The sequence below is a fragment of the Aulonocara sp. 'chitande type north' Nkhata Bay genome, linkage group LG23 (genome assembly GCF_057382095.1).
Source record: "Aulonocara sp. 'chitande type north' Nkhata Bay isolate Kocher_YH1m ecotype deep benthic linkage group LG23, A_spYH_male_GT1.1, whole genome shotgun sequence".
NCBI lineage: Eukaryota > Metazoa > Chordata > Actinopteri > Cichliformes > Cichlidae > Aulonocara > Aulonocara sp. 'chitande type north' Nkhata Bay.
The window spans coordinates 19,568,868-19,576,443 of record NC_141365.1 but is presented as its reverse complement, the minus strand read 5'-3'; the positions used below and the strand labels follow the sequence as shown (position 1 = coordinate 19,576,443).

The window sequence follows — 7,576 nt, the reverse complement described above, 5'->3', positions numbered from 1 at the left end:
GGACCCTTACTGGATACAGACGCCCCAGGCAGGAATCGAACTTGCGATCCTCTATATATATATATATATATATATATATATATATATACATACATAGATATACATACATATATATATACATACATATATATATATATATACATACACATATATATACATACATATATATATATATATACATACATATATATATATATATATATATATACATACATATATATATATATATATACATACATATACATATATATACATACATATACATATATATACATACATATACATATATATACATATATACATACATACATACATACATACATATCACTGTTAACCTTTGCTGTATTTTTCACAGTAAAATACCACAAAATGCCCAGTAACTTACCTGAAAACATTTCTACAGTTAATTACTGTAATTTGCTTTGCATTATGGGTATATTAAGGTTATTTACATCTACTTACTGTATTTTTTAAAATTGCGGTAGTAGTTATACCTACCGTTAACACTTTAGCAGTAGTGCTACTGTATTATGTGATTTGAATGGTTCATCATACTGTTTGTGTATTTTTACTCTTTCAGTGGTTGGTTGCAATAGTGCATTACATTTAAACTCTTTCACTGCCAACCACTTCCAGATTTTCCTCCAACCTATGCCATTTGTCAGTATGATACCAGTGAAAGTATTATGGTTTTGACTTTTTAGGGGACTTGCCTGTGTGTAAGGTTCAAGAATTCTGATCATCTAATCTGCTGCATGCAGTTGTATGCACATGCACAGCTGCTGCAAATGTGTGCTTGCCACTGCGTTGCCAAAGGCGAACTTCAGTCAGTGGAGAATATTGTTATAATTTGGCGGAGGCTTCTCAGTCGAGCAGTAACTGAATTGCTCATTTACTGAACGTGCAACATGTACAGAACTCTTCTGGGAACTAGTCAACCAAACTTAGTGAAACACACACTGAATGCATGCTGGCCCCGCCCACCCACCTACCTCTACCAACCACCACTCCATATCCTGACTGACATGACCTGTGATCCAGTGATTGACAGGAAAGGAAAGACAGGCCAACTTTGTTAACTCTTCGTTACGATATGCTCGAGAGGACAAAAGATTTTGCACCTTGTTATTGTTGGACCTCTGTGTGGAAACTGCAAACGGGACGTAATAAGGTAATGCAAAGGACTCTCCTACCTAACATACTCGTTTATTAATTTTTAAGAGCATATATTTTTTGTGTGTGTGTGGGGGAGGGGGGGCTTAAAATCGGTGTTAGCTTGGTCGAAATAACACATTAGCGGAATTATTCTGGAAAAAAATAGGTTGTGTGTGTTTTTTTTTCTTTTCTTATTTAAATATATATTTAGATATATATTTTCCACGGGGAGGGGCGAGGAACACAGGCGCAACGACAGTCTTTGTCTTTTTCCCGCCGAGTGTGGTGCATTGTCCTCCTGCGCTTCTGTTCTATGACTATTGAGAAGCTGGCCACGCTAACAGTGGGACATTTAGCTTCAGCTAAAGCAGCAGGTAAAAATACACATTTAATGAGAATAAAGAAAGACAACTTTTTTTGGGGAAATTTAGAGACTGCTAAAACAATCTTATCCAGTTTTGAACTTGCTCATGTAGGTTAGCCTGCTTTATTTAATTTTGTGTGAGCTGCAGTACACAACATTAAAAAGTTAATATAACATTAGGTTGGTGGCGCCAGGAACTCCAACCTAAGTTTAATATTTATTATTTTTTTAAGTGGGAAGGGGAGCATGTTTTTTTCCCTTTAATACAACGTCTTCCAGGGTCTTTTTCATAGGAAAACCATGTAACGTCTGTGTTAGGTTGGTCAAAAGAGCAATTAGTTGAATTATTCTGGAAAAGATGGGTTGTGTGTGTTTTTTTCTCTTATTTACTTATGTAAATATATTTTTCAAGGGTTAAATAAATGCAACATTAAATTAACAATTGTCTCTCTGTCTTTTCCGGCCCAGTGTGGTGCATTGCTGTCCTCCTGCCCTGACAGTGTGATGTAGCCTCAGTGTTTGTGTTTTAAAGGCTTTTTCCACCAAGATGTCTGTTGAGAGAGAGATGACCTTACCCATCACACCAAGGGTAATAGCGCTTGGTAAGTAAATAGTTTCAATCCTCTTGTAATATTTTTGTAAAAAATCTATGTAATTATTGTGGTATTTGTACCCACAACAACTTATTTAACAGGGGTTTGTCTGTTTTATATTGTATAAAAATAGAATACACACAGTTTGCTGCTGTTTCTCTTATTATTTATTATACACAATGACCAACAGGAAAAAACAGCCTAACATTTCAGCACAGGCCAAAATGCCAAAACATTAGGCAGTTTTTTCCTGTAATTGATCATAATTTTCATTACATAATAAATAATAAGAGAAATAGCAGCAAACCGTGTGGATTCTATTTTTGTACAGTGTGAGGCCTGCTATCCAGCATTCTTGTGGAAACCGTATTTGTAAGGGTGAGCAAATTGTCTTATTGGACTCTTGTCTGTTTTTAGGGAATAATTTCATGTCTGCAAGCCGCTAGATGATCAGTTTGGAGGGCAAGGTATTTTATGAGCCTGAGCAGATGCATGACTTCGCCAGCACCCTTGCTGTCTTCTTTGCGTCATACTACGTTTTCAACCTTGAGTATCAGGAGTCAGCGTCCATCACACTGGAGATGATACAGAGGTAAATACTTTACACCATTAAAGCTTACACCATTTAAGAATGAAATATATGTGATAGCTTGACTACAGTTGCAGAAACATATAGGTGATTGCTGTAATGTATGTTTTAATTTTGAAATTAAAGCAGCCTTTTTTCCGTTATAAGGTTCTTTGTGAGGATCAATCCAGACATGGGAACAAAATGCCCTGCAAAACTTGGTACAAGCCGCAAGACAGGTCGTGTCGTAAAGAGGAAGGTTACAAGCATCAGCCCTCGGATCACCACCTTCCTCCAGCGGCTCTCTGAGTTTGAATGGAGGACTTCCAACTAGGTAAGAATACAGAGATGATAATATATTTTACATAGCTGATAATTACACAAATACACATACTGTACACACATCCATACAACAGTATGAATGATCTCAGACAGATGTGAACAAGTGAATAACCTGAGCAAACATGAATATTGATGATGTGTCTTTGACAGGTGGTGATAAAGACTACGCTGAACCCGACCATCCTGGTAATGGAAATCTAAATCCCATGTCTATTTCCTGGGACCCACTGATAATTATTACATTTTGTAAATGATTTTTGTTTTACAATTGTAATAGTTTATTTAATGTTCATGCTGGTGGGTTTGTCCTGTTTTTAGTGGAATGAAAAACTGCTTTCCTTAAAAAAAATCAGACACAGAAAGGTGAAGGACTGTGTAGTTTTCATGTACGCTTCTATTTATTTTGGTTATTGACATTGTTTTTATTCAGTTGAAAAATGTTTTTCTTGTTAAAAAAATATCAACAATAAATGTTGGTTTAATTCACTATTCTGAGACTACTTTATTGAATTATATTGTTTTTTGTAAATGTTCTTATATTGAATATGAATGTTAATATTATTTTATATGCTGTAAAACACAATTACAGTCTAAACAAATTATACTGTACACAATTACAGTGTTATACCATAAACCACGTTTACAGTAAAGCTGCATTACCACAAACAACATTTACAGTAAAGCTGTTATACTGTTATATATGTTTACAGTAAAGTGGTTGAACTGTAAAACATCACAACAGTAAAGATACTGTAGATCAGTAATTACAGTAACTTACTGGCAATAGTGTTGCCAGTAAGTTACTGTAAAAATACAATAAAATGTCTAACAGTACATACGAATATACACACGTATACACACACATACGTATACACACACACGTACACACACACACACACACACACACACGTACACACACACACGTACACACACACACACGTGTACACACACACGTACACACACACACACACGTGTACACACACACACACACGTGTACACACACACACGTATATACACACACACACGTGTACACACACACACGTATATACACACACACGTGTACACACACACGTATATACACACACACGTGTACACACACACGTATATACACACATGTGTGTATATACGTATATACACACACGTATATACACACACGTATACATGTATGTGTGTATATACGTATATACACACATACGTATACATGTATGTGTGTATATACACGTATATACACACATACATGTATACACATACATATACATATACACATATATACACATACACACACACACACACACACACACATACATACATACATACATATCCTTATAACCTTTGAATACGTATTACTACAGAAAATAGCAATAAAGTTTTTCTGTAATCACCATTGCAGGTCAGTACCAGTAACTTGTAACAATGATTTATTTTTACTTTATTTATTTTTTTAATTTTTTATTTATTTTTGGTCATCGTGTGTTAGTGGCCAGAAAGGCAATTTAATGACCAAATAACCACTGAAATGCCCACAAAAATGATCAAAATTTCTATTTCAGTGTGTGTGCTTCTGTGTGCATCCTCAAGCAGCAAGATGTTCTAACCACAGTAGAGTGGTTTTTGTAGGCACACTTTCTACACCTGGTGCAAGGGGCTGCTGTTCCAATCTTGGAGGTGCGCCTTTTGCACCTTCTTCTCATTTTGTTGATGGGGTGTGGGTCATACTGTGGTTCAGACTACTGTATCTTGAGATCAATGGCAGAAGTGGCTGAGAATCAAGGGACAAGGCCGTCTTGCAATTGTTGAGGTCACCAGCATGTGCCCAAGCTCTTCCGGGATCACTCTTTATTTGTAGGTTGTAGAGGACTCCCCCACTTCTGTGAAATTGTTTCTGATGGGACAAAGGCATCGTATCCCAAGACATCCAGGAGATTGGAGAAAAGAGCCAGCAGCCATCAGTTAGTTGTCCTTCAACAACTCGAGTTGCCAACATCCTCTCTAAGTTATTCAAGCTGTATTTGTGCCTACTGTAGTCCAGGATTGCTTCTTGCTTCCAGGCTTCCTCTATTCCCCATCACACACAGGGATCTGCTGGTTCCCTGTGTGTTGTGGTCAAAAGAAGCACATTCCTCCATTGCTTTGGCATTTGGGATATCACCATGGTAGTTTTGGTGAAGCCAAAGACAGGCAACAAAATATTCCTCTGTTGCAACTGAAGGAGCTGGGAAGGTAGCTCTAGGTTGTTCCCCTGTGCCAGTTTTCATCTGAGGAGTTCCTCTGCCAAGGTTACCGAAGTAAAGACATTGTCCTTGGAGCTCCTCTGTCAGTTTGAGTCTGAACCCCTTTCCCTTTTTTACTTCCAGAGAGCTTCCAGTGTTGTCATCCCACATGCTATGTATTGCTTTATTCTGATGTAGGCTCACATTTCCACTTCATCTATAATCCTCCAATCCTCACACCTTTGCCTCCCGTGCAGGTTTGTAAGGGTGCACAGCAGCTGAAAGATCTCCTTTGTCATTAAAAAGTCAAAAGTAGATCTCAGGCTGCTAATGAAGGGAACTGCATAAAGGATGAGCCCTGGTTTGATACCAGTGGTTACTGGATTGTAGAGCAGTCTCTCTTCAGTAGTGGGATGCCCCCCAACCCTCATCAAAGAAGAGGATTCAGGCACTGGCTGGTACTCATCATCAGCGGTGATGTAGTCAGCCTCTTTGGAGATTGTCTCCTCATCTTCTGGAGAGGACGTTTTCTTTATCTTGGGCAGATGTCTTTTCTTCAAGGGCAGAGAACTGCTTGCTGTCCTTGCTCTCTGACCAGATAATACAAAAAGTGCTTGAAGCAGTGATGACCTTCTTGCCATATTGTCAGAATAAATGATCTGGAAGCTGTTAGGCTTACTTACAGAAGTAGCACTGTCTGCACCTGCATAAACTCCAGGCCACGCTGCAGCTGCACGTTTGAACTCTGCAAAATGTCCGGTGATCAAGGCTGGACTGGGACAAAAAAAAAAAATCAGCCCGGGCATTTTGACTAGAGACCGGCCCACCAGGATAAAGATTGAAAATCAAATCAAATCAAATCAAATCACTTTTATTGTTACATCACATGTGCAGGCACACTGGCACAGCACATGCGAGTGAAATTCTTGTGTGCGAGCCCCACAAGCAACAGAGATGTGCAAACACAACAACACAAATGAGCAAAATACAAGAATGGCCAACCTGAAACTAATAAATATATGTACAATATATAATAGTGTATGCATTTCTGGATGTGTATACTAAATATTTTCCTACGTGTGTGTGTGTGTGTGTGTGTGTGTGTGTGTGTGTGTGTGTGTGTGTGTATACACATTTTTACAAATTAAATAGTAAAAAAAAAATAATAATAATAATAATAATAATAAAATATATAAAATATACAGAGTTGAATATGTGCAAAACAAGTGGCATTTATATACAGTGTGGAGTGCATAATGTTGAAGTTCCAGTAGTGAAGCTGAGGTGTCTATGAAGTGTTCAGCAGTCTGATGGCCTGATGGAAGAAGCTGTCTCTCAGTCTGCTGGTACGGGACCGGATGCTGCAGAACCTCCTTCCTGATGGAAGCAGTCTGAACAGTTTATGGCTGGGGTGACTGGAGTCCTTGATGATCCTCCCCGCTTTCCTCAGGCAGCGCTTCCTGTAGATGTCTTGGAGGGAGGGAAGCTCACCTCCAATTATCCGTTCAGAGCACCGCACTACTCGCTGGAGAGCTTTGCAGTTGTAGGCGGTGCTGTTGCCATACCAGGTGGTGATGCATCCAGTGAGGATGCTCTCAATGGCACAGTGATAGAAGGTCCTGAGGATGCGGGGGCTCATGCCGAATCTTTTCAGTCTCCTGAGAAAGAAGAGGCGCTGCTGCGCCTTCTTCACTGTTTTGTTTGTGTGTACTGACCACGTAAGATCCTCAGCCAGATGTACTCCAAGGAACCGGAAGCTGCTCACTCTCTCCACAGCAGCGCCGTTGATGGTGATGGGGGTGTGTACTTCTCTGCACCTCCGGAAGTCCACTATCAACTCCTTTGTCTTTGCGACGTTGAGGGTGAGATGGTTGTCTTGACACCAGTGGGTCAGGGCGCTGACCTCCTCCCTGTAAGCCGTCTCATCACCGTTGGTGATAAGACCCACCACTGTAGTGTCATCCTCAAACTTCACAATGATGTTGGAGCTGTTAGTGGCTGTGCAGTCGTAGGTGTAGAGTGAGTACAGGAGAGGGCTCAGTACACACCCCTGTGGAGCACCAGTGTTCAGTGTGATGGGGGATGAGGTGATGCTGCCCAGTCTGACCACCTGGCGTCTGTCAGACAGGAAGCTAAGGATCCAGCTGCAGAGGGAGCTGCTCAGTCCTAGATCCTGCAGTTTCCTGTCCAGCTTCGAGGGAACGATGGTATTGAATGCTGAGCTGTAATCTACAAACAGCATTCTCACATACGTGTCTCTCTTCTCCAGGTGTGACAGGGCAGTGTGTAGTGTCAGGGCTATGGCATCATCAGTGGACCTGTTGTGGCGGTATGCAAACTGTAG

The 7,576-nt window shown here is 39.8% G+C and overlaps 1 long non-coding RNA gene across 1 annotated transcript; it reads left to right on the top strand.

Annotated features, from left to right (window-relative positions):
* The first annotated feature begins 2,012 nt into the window (after positions 1 to 2,012).
* On the top strand, positions 2,013 to 3,511 carry LOC147301550 (uncharacterized). The gene is made up of 4 exons (XR_015127301.1): positions 2,013 to 2,121; positions 2,530 to 2,704; positions 2,849 to 3,014; positions 3,173 to 3,511. It is a non-coding gene; the product is annotated as an uncharacterized LOC147301550 (long non-coding RNA).
* The last annotated feature ends 4,065 nt before the right edge of the window (positions 3,512 to 7,576 follow it).